Source organism: Convolutriloba macropyga, chromosome 5 (genome assembly GCF_964194025.1).
Source record: "Convolutriloba macropyga chromosome 5, txConMacr16.3, whole genome shotgun sequence".
Classification (NCBI taxonomy): domain Eukaryota; kingdom Metazoa; phylum Xenacoelomorpha; order Acoela; family Convolutidae; genus Convolutriloba; species Convolutriloba macropyga.
The window spans coordinates 54,929,947-54,950,781 of record NC_134472.1 but is presented as its reverse complement, the minus strand read 5'-3'; the positions used below and the strand labels follow the sequence as shown (position 1 = coordinate 54,950,781).

The following is a 20,835-nucleotide window of genomic DNA, read 5'->3' as shown; positions in this document are numbered from 1 at the left end:
GCCATTTCAAAGCAATAGTTATTTAACTTTTAAAAAAAGCTGCCTTTGATTGCTGCTGTAATGCAGTGATGGTCTCCTTAAAAAAACTGACCTACAAGTTCTAGAAGGGGGCAAATTGAAACAATTTTTCTGCAAGGAAGTCCTAGAATTTTTCATTTTTGAATGATCACTGACACTGACTTAATTCGTTCTACGCCTCGTTTTTTGCAGCGATCAGGTATTTATTTTTACCGCGATGAGGCTAAAGTAAAAAAAATCTGTAAAAAAACGTTTTTGGTGATATTTAGAGCTTTTGATTGCATCAGCGAAATTTTTCTGAATTTGGGTATGGAAAATTATTCCAATTCCAATCCGCTTAGATAAAAATACTCTAGGTACTCTAAACGTACCTAAATGGTCCAAAAGCGCAATTTTTATAATCTTAGCAGATTTGTCTGCAAATGGCATTGAAAAAAAAAACATGAACCAATGGTTCTGCTTTTATATAAGTATTCGCATTTACTGCAAATCTATAAATCAAAAATATTTCAATTTGCTTTTCTCTAATCAATCCTGTACTTGAGATCTTCTACGCAAAAATTGAACACAAACAAATATGTCCACGTCAACTACAATGTAGGAGCTTTGCAACGATATGTGTTTCATTTGGTTAGTTATTCAATTAACATCCAATATCTTTACTTTTTACAAAAATTTTTAGAAATCAGCACGAAAAATGACAGTTTTGAAAAAAAGTGATACTTACAGCCCTCTTACGATCCCAATTAGCTAATGGCTGCAACAAAGGGATTCTTGTCTTCAAAGTGGACTATATATCAATTCACTTGAGTGATTATTCGTTGAGAAATTTTACATCATATACAAATCGAAATTTCAACTCGCTGACCAGTGCTTCTAGGAGACATAAACGCACCTAAACGGTCAAAAAGTGCCCATTTCTTTTTCCTTGCGCAATTGTCTAAACAAGAGCTTTTCAAAACTTTTTATAGGGTCATTGTACCAGTCTTAAAAGTGGGCGGACTCAGCCACTATTTACCAAGTCATAATAGCTTCGATTTTTCTTTTATCTTTGAAGCCACTTTAGGTACCCTTGAAGCAATCGTTTACAAAAAATAAAACATACGACTGCAACGCCTATTTAAAATGCATTAAAATGAGCTATAAAGAACGCAAATTGAGCTAATATTTGTTACGTTCTGAGTAAAACAAACAAACATCGAATCTTGTCTATTTTGGGCCTAAGCGTTCAAAGGGTCGTTTCATGGTCAAAGCGGTCAAAAAACGCATGTTATATTATCATCGCGCAATTTTGTAAACAAGATTTTTTCGAAACTTTACATAGAGCTATTGTACTATTAAAAAAAATGGGTAGACTTAGCCAATATTTACCAAGTCATAAACGACTCGATTTTTCTTTTATGTTTGATGCCAATTTAGGTACCTTTGAGGCTTTTATTCATAAAAGTAAAAAAAATGGCTGCAAGTCCTATTTTATAAGCTTTAAAATGAGCTATATATGAAGCAATGTAAAACAATATTTGTTACCTTTTCAAAAAAAACAATCACTAGTTCTATCTTGCCTTTTTTGGACCTAAGCGTTCAAAGAGGCGTTTCATGTTCAAAGCGGCCAAAAAATGCCTGTTTTATTATCTTCGCCCAATTTTCAATACAAAAAAACTTCAAAAATTTATATACTGCAATAATGTCGATCTTAAAATTGGTCAAAAATACCCTCAGGATGACAGAATAGATAGAAAACTTGAAAATATTTCGTTTCTCCAGGTATTTTTGCTTCCTAGAGCAAAAGTTTAGAGAAAGAAAGTGCAAATTTATTGTTTTAATATAATCTCCCACATTGAAGAAGTTCAAAAAAACAATTTTTAACTCATTGGACGCCTATTTATACACCACAGGATGACAGAATACATAGAATCCTTGAAATTCGTTTCTCCAGGTATTTTTCTCCCTAAAGCAATGTTTTTCCGCAAAAAGCCTTGATTTTTTTATTAGCGCAAAATGACGCACGCAAAAGAGGTTTGGGATGAGGGGTCAAAAAAAAATCCCCAGTGGGCCAAATGGCCCACTGGGGATTTTTTTTTATGTTTTTTGCAAATAATTTTTTTCTAAATATAGGCAATTTATCAATTGAAACTGAGTTTCGGTGCAAAAATTTGACACTTGAAGAAAATTGGTGGTTAGCAAATATTTTTGCAAGGCAATTTGTTTTCCTGGAAAGCCAAAATGTTTGAGATAAAACAGTGATATCGTGCAAACAGTTCTTCAAAAAAGGATCTCATTGAAAAATTTTTCGAAAACTTTTGTGAAAAGAGTGTTTTTACAAATCGCCAAATGCATGAAACGCTAATGTAACAAAACACTTGAAACTCACAAACAACAGACTAATCCAATTGCAGCCGGAACTTCCAAAAAAACGCAAAAAACGTTGTTTTTTAGTTGTTTTTTTAATAGGAACAATATTTTTTTTCACGGCTCTCCACGTCAAAACGAAATACGGCTGTCTTTCCGTAATACGCCTGGAATTTTTTATTAGCGCAAAGTGACGCACGCAAAAGAGGTTTGGGATGAGGGGTCAAAAAAAATCCCCAGTGGGCCAAATGGCCCAATGGTGATTTTTTTTAATGTTTTTTGCAAATAATTTTTTTTCTAAAAGTAGGCAATTTATCAAGTGAAACTGAGTTTCGGTGCAAAAATTTGACATTTGGAGGAAACTGGCGGTTAGCACATCTTCTCTCAAGGCCATTTTTTTTCCTGGAAAGCGAAAATGTTTGAGATAAAACAGTGATATCGTGCAAACAGTTCTTCAAAAAAGGATCTCATTGAAAAATTTTTCGAAAACTTTTGTGAAAAGAGTAACTTTACAAATCGCCAAATATATGAAACGCTAAAGTAACAAAACACTTGAAACTCACAAATAACAGTCTAGTCCAATTGCAGCCAGAACTTCCAAAACAACGCAAAAAACATTGTTTTTTTTAATAGGAACAATATTTTTTTTCACGGCTCTCCACGTCAGAACGAAATACGGCTGTCTTTCCGTAATACGCCTGGAATTTTTTATTAGCGCAAAATGACGCACGCAAAAGAAGTTTGGGATGAGGGGTCAGAAAAAAATCCCCAGTGGGCCAAATGGCCCACTGGGGATTTTTTTTATGTTTTTTGCAAATAATTTTTTTTCTAAAAGTAGGCAATTTATCAAGTGAAACTGAGTTTCGGCGCAAAAATTTGACATTTGGAGGAAACTGGCGGTTGGCACATCTTCTCTCAGGGCCATTTCTTTTCCTGGAAAGCCAAAATGTTTGAGATAAAACAGTGATATCGTGCAAACAGTTCTTCAAAAAAGGATCTCATTGAAAAATTTTTCGAAAACTTTTCTGAAAAGAGTAACTTTACAAATCGCCAAATGCATGAAACGCTAATGTAACAAAACACTTGAAACTCACAAATAACAGACTAGTCCAATTGCAGCCAGAACTTCCAAAACAACGCAAAAAACATTGTTTTTTTTAATAGGAACAATATTTTTTTTCACGGCTCTCCACGTCAGAACGAAATACGGCTGTCTTTCCGTAATACGCCTGGAATTTTTTATTAGCGCAAAATGACGCACGCAAAAGAGGTTTGGGATTTTTTTTATGTTTTTTGCAAATAATTTTTTTTCTAAAAGTAGGCAATTTATCAAGCGAAACTGAGTTTCGGTGCAAAAATTTGACATTTGGAGGAAACTGGCGGTTAGCACATCTTCTCTCAAGGCCATTTCTTTTCCTGGAAAGCCAAAATGTTTGAGATAAAACAGTGATATAGTGCAAACAGTTCTTCAAAAAAGGATCTCATCGAAAAATTTTTCGAAAACTTTTGTGAAAAGAGTAACTTTACAAATCGCCAAATGCATGAAACGGTAATGTAACAAAACACTTGAAACTCACAAATAAAAGACTAATCCAATTGCGGCCAGAACTTCCAAAAAAGCGCAAAAAACGTTGCTTTTTTAGTTGTTTTTTTATTAGGAACAATATTTTTTTTCACGGCTCTCCACGTCAAAACGAAATACGGCTGTCTTTCCGTAATACGCCTGGAATTTTTTATTAGCGCAAAATGACGCACGCAAAAGAGGTTTGGGATGAGGAGTCAAAAAAAAAATCCCCAGTGAGCCAAATGGCCCACTGGGGATTTTTTTTGTTTTTTGCAAATAATTTCTAAAAATTTGCAATTTATCAAGGGAAACTGAGTTTCGAAGCAAAAATTTGACATTTGGAGGAAACTGGCGGTTAGCAAATACTTCATTGATTTGAAAATAAACGCAAAACACGCCAAATAACCCATGAAAACATCATTAGCACAATCTGAAAGACCAAAACACGATGAGAAGCTTGCTCGAGAGAATGCCCATTATAATCTTAGAATTCGCCCTACGTGGACAGATACATCACGAGGAAGTCATTTCCTAGCTTCACAACTGCTGCCGACTGCTTCGATTTAAATAGAGGAAAGACATGTTTGTTATAGCTGTTTGTCAAAGTTATGCCTGTTATGTTTAACAATTGACCTGCACTGCCACATAAATTTGGGCGAATTTTTTTTCGTGTTTGGTGTTTGTTAAATTTCTGGTCGAATTTTTGCATTTTAATCATTAAACTTTTGAAAGTCTTGAAAATGAGAAGTGTCTTTCTTTTGTCGTAGTTTCACAACTCTTTTTAGCCCAATTTCTGATTCGGCCATCATCCCCATAACACTTACCCAAATTCCAAGGAGTAGTAGGAGTGGAGTAGGAAAATGGGCACCGGGCCAATTCCGAAATTGGTCAAAAAATCCATTTCTGAATTTGGGCAACCCTCTTCTGAATTTGGGAGGCGGAAGTTTTTCGTAAAATGGTCTTCTTAATTTGGGTAAAATGTTTTTCACGGCTATTCTGAAAATGGTCGAAGAAATTGCCCAAATTCAGAAAAGGCTGCTACTACTACTACTACTACTACTACTACTACTACTACTACTACTACTACTACTACTACTACTACTACTACTACTACTACTACTACTGTTTCAACACTTTAATTCCAAATATGAAATAAAGGCACGGTTGGCAACAAATACAAATACAAATACAAATACAAACAAAACAAGAAGAGTTATTTGTTTGGTTATTCTGTGAAGTGCTGTACGACGAAATTGTTGAAGGCATTCTTTGACCCTGTTGCTGCTTTCTCCTGCAATCTGGTGAACGATACTTTGTTTCGTACACAGTCTCCTTCGATTTGACTCATCCACGTTTTCCGTTGCCCCCCAGGAGCGCGTCTGGCATGGGCGTATTGATCGGGCGGGTCCCAATCGAAGGCACTGCGGGCTAATCTTCCTGGTTTCATTCTCTGGATGTGACCGTACCATTTTATCCGTTTGAGCATGATCATCGTGGATAGTTGGGGCATTCGCGATCTTGACATAATTTCATCGTTCGTTGCTTTCTCCAGATATGACACACGTAGAATTCTCCGAAGACAACCACAGTGGAAACTCTCAAGTTTTCTCTCCATTAATTTCGAAAGAGTCCAAGTCTCTGAGCTGTACAGCACGGCTGATAAAACGAGTGCTTTGTACAAATTGCACTTGAGGTGCACGCTGAGCTGCTTGCTCTTCCAGAGAATTTGGAAGTTAGCAAACCGTTGTCTACCTTCTGCAAGTTTGCAATTGACTTCCTGGAGGTCTCCATGCTTGAGGCTGACATATGATCCGAGATACTTGAACGCTTCTATGTTTTCAAACTCGTTTCCGATAACATCTTGTACTTTGCAGGAAAACACGCGTGTGGCAGCTGCTTTAGGTTTGCCACAGTATCTCGATTGGTGAACTTTTCGGCCATTGACTGTTTTGAACTTCCTTTCACACTTGTCACAGGTGAGGCTCGCCTCTAGTTGCTCGAACTTTGACTTGTCGACGACATTCTTTGACAAACCGGCTTTGCAGAATCTTGTTTGGTGCACTTTGCGTCCGGTAACTGTACTGAATTGCCGCTGACAGTTCTGACATCTTAAAGACTCTTGATCAGCCACCGCTGACCCACTCTCATTTTCTAGCGACTCTAAATCCGCTACTGCAGATTGTTGTTGTGAAGCTACCAACGCTGGCTTAGCCTCCGCTAAGCTTTTCAATCTGAGCTTCCGGCCATCTTGTGTTTCGAACCAGCCCGCTTTCTTTTTCGTTCCCAGCAGCACCTCCGTGCCGATGGTTAGTCGTGACTGGCTAGATGTCTCTGCCAGGAGTCCTAGTTTGCCTTTATGTGTTCCAGTGAGTATCTCCACGTTCTGTTGGATACTAGGCACTGCAACAACATTTGGGTTGTCGCATTTTACGCCCATATTCTTTGTTTTGGCCACATTAATCTTCAGACCAGCGGCTTCCGCTAGGGCCTCGATTCGATGTAGGTTTTCTTGCACCTCACTGTCTGAGACCCCCACGAGAGCAACATCATCAGCAAAATCTAAGTCAGCCACCAATCTCCCAATGTCTAATCCTCCATGCACCGAGTTAGCTAAAATGTAGTTGATGACAAGGCCGAATAGGATTGGGGACCACACATCACCCTGCCTAACGCCTGTTCTGACATCAAATAAGCGTCCCTTCTCACCTTCGGCTTTGACTCGACATTTGAATCCATCATAGCTGTTTCTTATGATGTTTATCACTTTTATGCGGCAGACCATAGTGTTTCATTATCTGGTACATCTGCTCACGATCGACAGAATCGAATGCCGCTCGAAAGTCTATGAAACAAAAACTAATATCCAATTGAAACGCCATTGATTTCTCTATTATTTGACGCAGGGCAAAGAGTTGATCGGCGCATCCTCTGCTTTTTCTGAAGCCGCACTGCTCTTCCCTTATGACGCGATCCACTGAATCTTTGCATCGATTGAGAGTAACGGAAGCGAACACTTTGCCTGGTACTGACAATAGAGAGATCCCTCGGTGGTTCGAACACTCTGACCTCTTTCCTTTACTCTTGTATAATGGGACAATTTCTGCTACCTTCCAGTCATCGGGCAGAACTTCCGTCGACCAACATTTATCTATGATGTCCCAGAGCCACTCGACAATACCCTTGTGTGCTTTCAACATCTCACAGGAAATGTTATCGGGTCCACTTGCCTTGCCATTCTTCAACCTGCGGACAGCTTCAAGCACTTCTTCAAATCGAATTGGGCTCAGGTCAATCGGCAAGCTTTCAACTGCTTCTTCGGGATCCAATCTCGTACTGCAACTGAATGTTGAGGGATTCAGGAGTTGACTAAAATGTTCCGTCCAGCGTTCAAGTCGTTCCTCTTTCGTCCGTAAGTTGACGCCAGTGCTTGAAACTAATTTGGTCAACTGGGGCCTCCAGTTTCGGCAAATCTGCTGTGATGCCCCAAAAACCTCCTTTAAGTTGCCTCTATCCGCGAAGCTCTGCACTTCTTGGCCTTTGCGTTCAAGCCATGCCCGTTTGTCTGCACGTAGAGCTTTTCTGACTTCCTTACAGCAGTTTGTGAACTCTAACAGCGCCTCCGCGCTGCTGTGTTTCTTTAACTGTAGATCGGCTCGTTTCCGGATAAGTTCCAGAGAATCTGGAGAAATCCAAGGTTTGTTCACTCGCTTGTCCGGAAGGAGGCATTTCACTGCTGCTTGGTTCAGGGCTTTTCGAAAATTGTCCCAAGACTGCTCTGTATTCTCGAAATCGCCGCTCTTATCAAGATGTAACTTGACCTCCTGCGTGAATAAGTCACGCGTTGTTTCATCTTGCAGCTTTGCAGAACTGATTCTGGGCGTGAAGCATGACTTTTTAGACAAAAGTTTCATAGATACTTCCGCAATGACCAGTTCGTGATCGGTAATTGTGGTTTTCCCTCTTCTGGACTTCACATTCGTCAGACATCCTCTGTATCTCTCTGCAAACAGAATGTGATCCAGCATCTTTTTTCGACAACTCGGATCGGGAGGGTTGAAGGTGTACCGATGCACTTGTCTATGCTGGAACCATGTACCACCTACGAGCAATTTGTGTGAAGTGCAAAATGATAACAACTTTTCAGAGTTTTCATTTTCTTCACCCATTCCAAACGGGCCTCTGCAGCTCATGGTGTCATTCAACTGGTGTCCAGGCTCTGCATTGAGGTCACCGATGACACAAATACGCTCCCTATGTTTGAAACTGGAAACTAGGTCTGAAAGTTGACTCCAAAACAAATCCTTCTCTTGGAGACTAGCTTCATTCGTAGGTGCGTAGCAGACAACAACAGCTAGATTGGCTCTCCTCTGAGCCGCGAACTTGACGTAGCAAATACGTTCACTTAGAGCCACTTGTTCTACGATGCTGTTTATCAATGACTTCTTTACAGCAACGCCCACTCCTCCTTGTCTCGACTTTACACCAGACAACCACGAGTCAGACAAGTAGAGCTTGTGGTCTCCGAGATCAATTTCTTGCTCCTGCAATCTCGTCTCCTGCACTCCCAGAATATCCAACTTGTATCGCGCCAGATCCATTTTCAAAGCCTCTAGAGATCCGGCTTGGGTCAGTGTTCTGACGTTTAAAGTTGCAATTCTGAGTTGGTTCCTCGGGAGATTCTTAGCACCCCTTACCCGGGACTCGGGGCCATGGTTGATTGTACTCATTGCTTTGGTGTTTGAAGGCTGAGATACGACTAGTTGCGCCACAAACTAGAAGACCAGTGCCTCGTTAGCTCGACCATGTGAGCGTAGAGCCGCAGCACATGACCTAACCCCAGGGGACACCACGTGGAGGTGAGGTTGGATTTTGTCCCCCACTACTACTACTACTACTACTACTACTACTACTACTACTACTACTACTACTACTACTACTACTACTACTACTACTACTACTACTACTACTACTACTACTACGACTACTACTACTACTACTACTACTACTACTACTACTACTACTACTACTACTACTACTACTACTACTACTACTACTACTACTACTACTACTACTACTACTACTACTACTACTACTACTACTACTACTACTACTACTACTATTTCTACTACTACTACTATTACAACTACTCCTACGTCTCATACAAATTTCATCGCATTCCCTGCTTATCTAACATATTTTTGGTACTTTTCTCTCAGTGGTTAATTTTATACAATTTCACCACTAAGCTAAGCGGTGAATATATGTAATTTCACCGCATCCACAGCTGTTCTCACAAAAAATTAACACCTTATTCCAAGCGTTGAATTTATATAAGTTCACCGCTAAGTTAAGCGGTGAATTTATGTAATTGCACTGCAGTCACCGCTTATTTTACATATTTTGGACACTTATTTTCAAAGCGGAGATTTTATGTAATTTCACCGGAAAATTCAGCGGTGAAATTGTGTAATTTCACCGCTACCAGGCGATTATGGTTTTTTTCACCGCATTCACCGCTTATCTAACAAAATTTTCCGCAATAACCGCTTATCTTACATAATTTTGCGTTGAATGGCGGTGACACCTCGACCCGGGTGTGCTCTCGTCAGTAATATGTGAGGTATCACCACTTGGTCCACCCATCCATTATATGGGCGATGCTTGTCACAGGAACCCCTCTTCTAAAATTTATGCGCGATTCATTGATGTTGAAAATTAGTGATGACTAATACTCTAGATAGTAGTAGTCTGGCTCTAGACTAATACTTTGTCAATCACTATTGATAAACAGAGTCTTTTTTATGTTCATTATGTATTCACCCGTTTTTGATCTCGAGTTCACTTTTTGACTCTGCTATTATTTTTACCAATCGGAATATTTATCTTAACAGGGTTTTCAAGTATTTAGAAAGTAAAAGTATAAACCCAATTGGTAACGAGAAACCCGTTGCCAGAAACCAGTTGCCAGAAAATTTTTTCTTACTATTTTTTCTATTTTTTACAGCTTTCTATTTTTTCAATGTCACCGAGATATTAGAGGTATATGTGGATAAAGAAATTGTCTCCTAGCAATGTGCGGGCAATTTCCAAGGTAGCGCCAAACTTCTGTAGATGTTATAAAATGAGGCTCAAGAAAAGTCACAAAACAGACGCCAGATAAGTTTGTTACGTTCGGTCTTTCACGCAAGAAATTGTTGGGTTGTTCGATATGTTTGGCTTTAAATGTTCGAAATTTTCGGTCTGTTCTCAGATTCCGTGTGTTCAGTTGTAAACACGACTCAACAGTCGGATTATTTGGTCTCGTAGATTCGGTATGTTCGGTGTCCTGTTATGACAGCATTGTAATCACAAAGTTTCAAACGAGAAATTGGGAGACAAATTTCTCGAAAAAACAGCAAAACGGATTGACGTTGCTTCTTAAGTTCAGTTGTGTAACAAGTTGAAAAATATGTTTTTTGTTTTTCAAGTTATTGAATAATGATGGGGCTTCAAGTTTTAAACCAACTATACCCACCATTTCTGCAAATCTAAGGAACCTAAGGAACCGAATATGCTAAATCTAAGAAACCAAATTTCTCAATGACTTTTTTGCGAATAAATTTTTTGCCAATTCATCCATTAGGTCAACATAAAAGTCTTAAGAATTTGTTGTCTAGCAGAAAAAGGAAGATAGAGGATCGCGATCAGTGGATCAAGACTGCCACAAAGCGCTGAAATATGTGTTAAGATAGCGCTGAGAAAATAGTGGGATGTGCTAAAATTATTTGAAAAAATTTTTTGGGAGAAGGGATGGAGCAACGAAGTGCTGAGTCGCTAATTACGCCCAATAAATGCACTCTTTTCATGAAGATTTTACTCTAAACTGTTTTTTTAGCGATTAATTGTCATTTTTCTTTCAAAATTTTCAAATCGCTTTTGTAAGAGCTGGAGAAATGTAAGAGAATTGGAAAGGTATGTTGAAGATTTATTTGAGAAGTTTTGCAGAAAAATGGCAATTTGTCGCTGAATAAATTATCTCTTTTGATTGTGTACAGTTTTCAGAAGAACCGTTGATCTGCGTGCGTCACTTCTTAGAGAAACGAAAGTTGGAATATCTCTGTGGGATCTTCATTAAATTCGATTTGAACATGTCCTGATATATGACACAACAGGAACATCTGCGTATGCGTTTCAAACTATTTTGGTGTTCTGCAAAAATTTTATCAGGACATGTCAAGATGTATCATGAAAATCTAGCCTTAGAAGATCTCACCGAGAATCTCAAGCTCAGTGCTGAAAGTCAGGATCTTGCTTTTATTAGCAAAATTTACACAGTCAATCTTTTCATAACGAAAAACTATTCTAGTATTGCACTAATCTTTGAAAACATTGGCTCGTCATAACCGACTGCGGATTGAAAACGTGGATTATCAGAGCCAAGAACAATAACATCGCAAGTATGTTTCAATATTTAACCCTAGATCAATTAGCAATTGCGGCAAATATTTGTGTATACTTGCTAATTCATATTTTACTAAATGGATCTCTCCTCCTATAATTAATTAGACTTAGACGTTCAGCTACATTGACTCTGGTCTAGAATGTACCATTTGAACGTTAAAGCAGCTCAATGCGTCTAATTGGCAACAACGTTGACCAAATTGACATAATGCTATGTTTTAAAGCTCACCGTACGTTTAAGCTTCGACTGAACTCTTACCAAAAGCGCACATGTACTTTTAAATCAACAAAACGTTCAACAGTCGAACTATAAACTCAACTTTCGAATACAATAGAACAGTTTTCATCAACTTGTACATACCTCCAGCATTGTATCGTCGTTTGCTAAAGGTAAACTTTTAGTTTTGTTCAAAAGTTGTCGAGGAGTTGTTTGTTGTGCAAACACGAGGCGATTTTTGTTCCGGCTAACAACTCTTTCGATTGCTCTAAATTTGAAACCCATAACTTGGGGGTCTGATTTACTGAACGCAAGATTAAACCACCAGTGTTTGATCGGTAATTGTTCGAACTTAAGTTTTCGTCAGCTATCGATTTCACTAATAACGATTAATGTCCTGGTTAGTACTTTATTTTTTAATGTTCTGGTAAGTTCTAGTCTTTTAAAACTTTTTATCGCCTTCCCCGTAAAAAGATTCACAACCGCCTCCTACACACTCAATCGCATTGTTTAATGAAAACAATAGTTTTGTGGCATTGTAAAACTGCTATCGAAAACTTCAACTATGCTGACTTTCTTCTTGCTATAGGAAAATTTATATTGGAAAATGAAAGCACTGAAGTTGTAAATTCGAGCCACCGATTTTTGTTGACACCAAATTTCGATAACGCACATAGCTTAAAACCTATTTGTGGTTGAACTTGAGCAGAACTTAATAGTTATTGATGAACAAGACTAGCAGATAGCGTCTTTCGATATGTATTGATGAACTGTTACCATAAATGGGAATAAAATTAGTTACCTTTGATGGGCATCTCAGCAAACGTGAGTTAATATTAAAAAAATCAGTTCTTTTTTAAAATATGTAAATAAATTTTTATATTTTTTAGATTTGCGTACCGATATATTGAAATCATTTAAGTATTCAATTCTGTCCTCCATCGAGGCCGCAAGTCTGATATTTATTGTTCTGATATCTACTTGAGGGGGGAGGAATTATATACTCAAATGGATTTTTTGTACAGTCAATTTTTGCCAATTAATATATTCATCGTAGAGAGTTGAGACCGGTATCATTTGAAAGCCCGTCCAACGTAGAACATGAAAATAAAAAGATTTTTTCTAATCTTACGGGGAGTTATCGAGAGTTAAATTTTGGTGAATAGTAGAAGGAACTCCGTTGTTTTTATTCACATTTTCCGTATTCTTTGACCACATTTTTGTCCATTTTGCTAAAATTTGTTAAAATGGTTAACAACACTGTTGTTGCTTTTACTTTTAGGTATAAAGGAGGCTTGACGATTGATTTTATCCGAGTCTTATGATTAAAATTGACTAATTTTTTTCGAATTTCAGATTTTTTTTAAACCAAAATTGGCTACAAATACGCTTTTTGATTCCATTTGTTTACATTGCCAAAAACAGAGACCTAAATTCTGCTGTCAAATTTTTTGGAAACTCTAAAAAGGGCTATTTGTTTTCTCGTTTACTATAGGAGTCTTCTAGAAATAAATTTTTGCCAGTTCTTCGAAAAATTTACTCCATAATAATACAAAATGCATTACTTTATTTTGATTTTTTGAAATACTTTAGCTGCTAAGTGATCTCCTTTGCAACCGTATGGTATAATTAATTGATTTTTTTGGACGCGCAGCAGTGTCGGGGCTGGGATTGGTCTCATCTTGGATTCTTACAATGAATAAATATTCGGATAACTTTCGGGCGCGGCCTCTTCCAATATATATTTGCATTTGTTTTTTTTATTTTTTTTCTGAAGAGAATGAATTCAATTCACAGCCCATTTCTTGAAAATTCCTGTATTTCATAAAATGAGGCCAAACTAAAATATATTAAGTCTTCAGAGAAAAAGCTCACAGTTTTATGGCTTTGACAATGTTTTTTGGTAATCTTCACTTCAGTTCTTTTGTTTTGCCTTCAATTGTCATTCTTTTTGCAATCTCATGACCTCTTCTGATTGCTCAAAGATCAAATTAGGTTCTTTAAGGGCTTTAGGTGAACCTCTGCAAGCCCTTCATTTGTTATCTAATGCCTTTTAATGTTTTGAACAAATTTGTTTTCAGAAAAGGTTTGCGAATTTTAAAAGTTTGCCAATTTTTTATCCTATTTCTGTCTATTCGTAGCTTAGTCTCAATATATACATGGGATAGTTTGTTCCCAGTGATGTAAATAAACTCTTCGTAGTGGTTTTATATTTAGCTAAGGATGTTCTTTCTACAAAAATTAAAAAAAATTGTGATTTTTGAATATTTGCCTCTATTTGAGGTTGTAAATCACACTCCATATCATTATAGACAGCTCCAATTGGCATTAAAGGAAAACGCAGAAGAACCTTTTTAAGGGATAAAGTAAATAGCTTACAGTTTTGCGGCTGCGAACCCGTTCTCGTACAAAAATTAGTAGAAATTTTTTTGGCCTCTAACTGTCAATGTTTTTAATTTCGTGGGGAAAATTCCTGTCAATCAAAAACCCAAACTGCTTCATCGAAACTTTAATTGGATCTATTTATTGATTTCTGTGTAAAGCTAACGGTTTTAATGACCTTAAACTATTTTTTCGAAAAAAAAAATTTTCATTTCCCATTTTTTGTTCTAAATGTTGTCAGAAAGTAAGTTGAAAATTAGTGTCGTCTTTGACCGAGCTCATCAACATTTTGTTGCTCCAAACAATATTTTGGTTGTTGATTTTTTCCTAGGTGTCTTAATAGCTTAGGAATGCTTTTGATAACAACTTCGTGAGTTTTCTATACACGTCAAATGGCCTTTTCAAAGAAAACCTACTTAAAATCAAACAAAAACCATTCAAAATTTAAATCTGTTTTGTCAACTCACAGTTTTTAAAAGTTTTTTTTAAAAATTTAATTGGTATAATTTTATTGGCTCCAACACTCTGGTTCCAGAATTTGTTTGTGCATTTTTTGAGTTCCCTCCGTATTTGTTTTCATTGTTTGTCGTCCTAAGAGTGGGTCTCACTAATAACAAGCGCAACTGACCTCCAGAGCAGTTGCAAGTTAATGCATTTTGGTTTAAATTTGAAGACACATGCTTTGTTCGATTTTTTGATAATACTTAGTTCAAAAATTTTCATTGGATTTTTGGGCTTTGTCACTGTTATCAATTATCCGTCAAATTGTGGCATGGTTTCAATCACGAAAATTTGCATCCACTCTGTAGCGAAACTTAGTGCAATTTTTAAAATGTATTTGGGTTTAAACTAATGGGTTCTTGGTTTTGGTACTACGCATTTTTCATAAAATTTGATTTTTAGATATTTGCCCAACTCTGAGTTTTTTTGTTTCTTTGCCATATTATCACAATAATTGGGTGACCCAATTGGCGTTTGAGAAAGTGCAATTGAAAATATATAATGTTTTTCATGAACACTTTGTGGTTCTAACGGTTGCGACGCCGCTTTCTTGTTAAAATTAATTAATTAATTTTGTTTTTGCCGTTCTTTTTGTAGTCATATGACATATTTTTGAAAAACGATAAAAATTGCTTCCTATGAGGTATGAGGTATAAAATAACCTTTTTGATTAGTGAAGTTGATACGTAATCGTTTTAATCAATTTGAATTTGGTTGTTTTCATGGATAAAAACGCATTTTTGAACTTTGCACTTTTTGATCTTCGTTTTTGAACTGTTACCCAGTCTTACTATTGACAGCTCTCATATCTTATCTAACGAAGTAATAAGTTTGTTCAGTTCCGATTCTATCTGATTACAGTTTTTTGTTATTTTGTGTTTTTTAAATATAGACATGGAGTTTTGGTCGTATTTAAGGTTTGCTATTAATTGATCCTTATATTTCTCTTGTCCAATACTCTCAAAAATTGCAAATCTCGTCGGCTTTCTAATCCAACATCATTTTTTCACTTAAATACCGTTGAGCGGTATTTGAATTTTTGGAAAGTTTCCATCTCTTCTTCATTTGGTAGACAATTAAATCAAAACGGGGCGGAACAATTAAATCAAAACGGGGCAATTAAATCATGGATGAGCGGGGCGGAACATTATGTGCAAACGCAAATTACCGATCCTCGTTTTTATATTACATAGAGGTGAACAATTTACTTATTTCACTATATTTTTTCAGACCAGGCAAGAGTTATCATGCTGAATAGCATGACAGCGTTATTTTGGAGAACTGAAACTGCAACAAATAAGCCCACAGAAAAGCAACATGCTTTTTTGTATCCAAAGAAAACTTAGAAAAACCTTGCTGTGATGCAAATAAATGCAAATATTTGGATGCACTTTTTATTAATGCACATAGATGGGCAAATTAGAATGCCATAAATATATCACATGGCACTAAAAAAAATTCAAATAGAGTATGAGAGGCTGGAAAAAATGTGATTTTTTCAAACAGTTTTATGTACACAGCTAAATAAAAGTTAAGCTCGTATAGGTATAAAGTTCTGAGCGTATTTTCTCTGTATGTTCGCACATTGTTGATTAGCACGACAAAGATAGAAATCAATTCCAAATAAAATTCTTTTATTGAAACTGTAAAGATGTATAGACTTACATCAAGTCAGAGATACCATCACTGCATAAAAGATATCTTTTTTCGTTTTTGAAAATCAACCCTGCTGGCAACCATTTCAAACAAAATTAAAATGATTGTTTTTTAAACCAATCAACTGATATATAAAAATCTTTAAAAAAAGCAAGTGAGTTTTTAAGTTATATTACATTACACCGCAAAGTCAAAATGAACTAACTCCAACTGATTTTCCACAAACGGAATTCAGATACGTTCAATTGCAGAATTCACGCGACATCCTTTCTAGCCCCATTAACCGACAATTTGCTTTAATTTATTTTGCGCGGATTTACGTTACGTTCAAAACCAGAAACCAGTAACTGATTTCCACAATGATTCAAAATTGAAATCCGTAAATATATAATAAAATTCGGTAAGTAGTTTCCAAAAGGGGCGCAATTGAGTTCCCTAATAGTTTTTACTGAGATTTAAGTTGGGAACTAAATATATACTTAGTTGTGCATAGTTTTAATCGGCCTCACAGATTGCTAACTCTGCATAAAAAATTTTGATTAAAATCTTATGAGATGTGCCTTGTTGATTTTGAAACTTCAGGCTCAAGTATTATTTGAGTTTCGAACTGTTCGTTTTTATGTTCACCTTTGTTCCACAGAATATTTGAAAGCACTACAAATTTGTATTACTTTCCTAAGCAATTTCATTTAAACTATTTTTGCATGCTTCAGCGCAGAATTCAGCTCTCAATAAAACGGAATTGGGCTTCATTCAAATGCAGAATTAAGCCAACGAGAATTGTAGCTTGGATTCCTTGATTCCTAAATTTGCTAATTGGAATTTAGTTATCAAATTCACTTCAAAATATTCTAGTTTTTACTTTTAACACAATTCCGGAAAGTTCATGCAAATCCCACGTATTCGTATAGCAAACCTGAATTAAATTACCCGCTTGGTCAAATTTAACCGCGGCAATTAATGATTGCTTTTGCGTGGTAATATAGAGATTTGCGGTTGCAGGTAGTCATTTTACCGCCATTTTGAAGCTGATATAAAAAAGTACAAAGGATTTTTTTGGTTAAAAGTTCTTATCAAAAAATAACATCTAGTACTTTTCTAAAATGAACTATCAGTATCTAAAATAAACAGTTTTTCCATTATTGGGCTGCAGAGTTCCAAATTTGTAAGTTTACAGTGTATCAATTATCCAATCACATTTGTGGAAATTTTGTAAATTCTGGTTACTTGATACGTTGTCTAATAAGTATGCAATTGCGCGAAATTCAGGTTCCACTTAAATATAACTTAAAAAGCAATCACCATTTATTTTTCATCGACACAAAAAAAATCGAAACTAGATAAAATTGCATTCAAGTAACGACAACTTTCAACTCTATTTTCTTAAAGAATATAAAAAAATTTCTTTTTTAATGATAAACCGAAAAAATTCTTGTCGACAATGAGGTGACAGCTATGATTATCAAGATTGCTTTGATTATCTAAAGCCCCTTTTTATCAGAAAAGTACAGAATTTTTGTTTTGGCGGTGTTTTTTGAATAAACACACAACAGTCTTTGGTACCAATTTAGCGCATAGCTTGAATTTTTCTATTTTTCATAAATTTCATATACTTTATGGCATACGCAAAAAATCTTTTTTCTCATAGCCTCATCAAAATGCTGCGCGTTGACCACTTTTTTTAGTGATGAGCATCAAAACTAACCAATTTATTAATTGTGAAAGTCCACCTATGAAACAGGAGAGTTTATGAAAGATGAAGAAGAAAATTTTCTTTTCATTTTCCAATTAACATAAAATTTTTTTTGTGTGATGAAAAATATTCTAAAGGGTGAAAAAACCGAAACGTAGAATTTACTGCTAAGCAGTATTAGTCAATGCTACTAATTAAGAGCCTTTAAGGACAGCCTTTCGCTTTCCCTTGCATGCTAGACACAAGTAGAAGCAGAGTTTGAAAACGGTCCAAAATCTTACATAGTAAGAAAGTTTTTTTAAATTTCCAAAAAATTCTGTTTTAAATATGTTCAAAACCTTATTTCTGTTTATTAAATCTAGCTGGCAAAACATCTGTTGCATTTTGAAAAAAAAAGCATTGCCACCAATATGCTCGTGAAACATCAAAATTGACAAAAAAATGAATTACCTTTCAAAAGAGTTCATTTCACAAGTTGTAGTGCCAACTTTACATTTACCGGTACAATTGCACCTAGAAATTTACACTTAGTTTTCCAGAGAAAAAACAAGACATGAATGAACGAAGCGAAACATGAGCACCGATCAGTTTCGTCAGGCGCTTGTGTGGGTATATGTATGTGCGTGCGTGCGTGTATTGTGAATATGATATGGTATTTGTGTTTAAGAGAGAGAGAGAGAGAGAGAGAGAGATAGAGATTCTCTAAAAATTTTGTTTTTCAGATTCCACTGGTGACACATCGATGATATCTTAGGAAATTAACACTCTCAATCTGCTCATGAGACATCAAAAATTACCAAAGTTTTCGAAAATCTTCAAAAGTTTTATTTCAAAGACTAGTGCTTAAATTACCAACACCGATACAATTGCCTCAACCAGTCCACACCTAGTCATTTAAATGTAAAGATAGAGACCCAATTGAACGGTGACGAACCTTGAGTAAACATTGGTCACTACAAATAGTTTTTTTGAGATATTTTTTTGGTGTCGCGGTGCATATTCTTGTGATTGTGTTTGTGTGTGTAATGTGCGTGGTGTTTGTTTGTAAGGATTGTCTGTGTCTGTGATTTTCAAATTGTATTGCATTTATCTGTTTAGAATGTGCTAGGGTGTTTTCGTTTTTGTCTGCAAAAAAAAGACGGCATAGTTTTTGTTTGAAGCAGTAGAAGTAATTTTCTCCAATGCATATATATATATTGTTTTCGAATACTCCCGACGGTTTCTCTGACAGTTAATAATGGTTGTTTTCGCAACCTTGAGAGTTATGTTGAAAAATACTGTGCAACACACGCACTCGCAGGGGCCATCTTGTTTGTAGCACAGTTTGGTTTAGTTTTGATGCCACCTAAAACATAGCGTGAATACGAAAAAGAAGTTCATCTACTTTAAAAAAATGGATACACTCAATTCCCTAGCCTTCAAGGCAGTCTAAGAGACTCATGCATCAGCTAAAGCATGTCTCTGGTGGTTTCTGCACGAAGGCTATCTTGCTGGAGTCTTAGCGGACGGACTGTTATCTTGCAAGACTCTTGCAAATCAAACGGTTATCTTGTAAGATGATTCGCCTGATAGCAGTCCGGTTATAACTGTGGTTTTCAGACCGAGATGAAAATACCAGGAGGCGTCGTGGGTTCAAAATTACAGGGTCTGGCAACATTGATGAATGCACAAAAGTCTGGAACGCTCTGGGTGATTTTTCTTTGCGAGGAATAATAATCTGGACAAACTATTTCTAAACGCAAAAAATTTCGACTATTTTCTTTGTTCATGGTTGGAAAATTTACCTGAAATACAGTTCAGGTGTTTTTCAGGTGCTGTTACACCTGAAATTCACCTGAACTTCTAGTTACCTGAACTTGGTTCAAATAAATTTACTTGAACTTTTTTTACATACTTTGTGTACATACTTTCCCTGTTTCTGGAATTTCAATGTTTCCGCTCGTTTGGTCATGTCAAATTCCGCTCATGTCCTGCATTTTTTATTCCGATCAAATTCCTCTCATTTCTTGCATTTTTTTTCCCGCTCAAATTCCGCTCATTCCTTGCATTTTTTGTTCCGCTCAAATTCCGCTCATTTCTTGCATTTTTTTTATCGATTCCGCTCATTCCGGTCAAATTCCGCTCATTCCGGTCATCTCTTGCATTTTTTTGAGCGGAATTTGAGCGGACTCCTCGACTTGGGTGGAACTTTGTTTTCAAACAATTTCTGCAACTGGATTTGGGAGACTTCTTTAGCTCCGACCCAGACAAATCTCCAACCCTTTTTGTCAAACACAAAGTAGGTTGCTGGTTCGTGACTAAGAATTTCTTCACGTTTTACTGAATTCCAGCTAGTTACCAAAACCTTAAAAGTTCTCCTAGTAATTGAAACACTTTCCCCGCAATAACCCCAGTGCCTTTGTTTTACAAAACAACAAACAGCGAATTATGAACTCTTGTTCACAACAGTACTATCGTTTCAGTCCACGCGTTTTTGAAAACTGTTCAAATCTTATAGATTAAAACTGCTCTCTTTTAGCTGGACTCTGAACGGCCGCTTTTTCAGTCGCTCTTTGAGCAAATAAAAAACAAACTAACACATAGTTTGAGATAACGTGCTGAGCATATTCGTTTAAAAGAGCAATGGAATATATTAACGGATATTTTTTATTCTTACACAGATTCAATAAATTATGTATCTGAGATTTATGTGAATGTGAAGCAAGTTTTTATATTGCATGCTATTTTTACAAGACTTTTTTACGTTTTCATTGATTAAACTTACAATATGCGATTAATTAATTTTGGTGCTACTTTATCACGCGTTCATCGTATGCTGGTTTAAACTTGTTCGCAGTTTTGCGTTTGTACTATGGTCACTGCGCGAAAGAGGTATATTACAAGTTTTTACAGAAATTTATTTTCATTTTAATTCTCATTTTCATTTCAGTCGAATAATTCCAACTTAGCGTGTATTTTGAAGTTGACGGTCGTTTATTGCAAACAACCAACTATATACTTTCGCATTAGACATCT

The 20,835-nt window shown here is 36.3% G+C and overlaps 1 protein-coding gene across 1 annotated transcript in view; it reads left to right on the top strand.

Annotated features, from left to right (window-relative positions):
* Nucleotides 1–11,797: 11,797 nt before the first annotated feature.
* Nucleotides 11,798–20,835, top strand: part of LOC142339479 (myoferlin-like) — a 120,327-nt gene continuing 111,289 nt past the window's right edge. The window contains exon 1 of the mRNA XM_075389523.1: nt 11,798–11,988. The gene's annotated coding sequence lies outside the window, so the exon portion shown is untranslated. The remainder of the gene's footprint in view (nt 11,989–20,835) is intronic.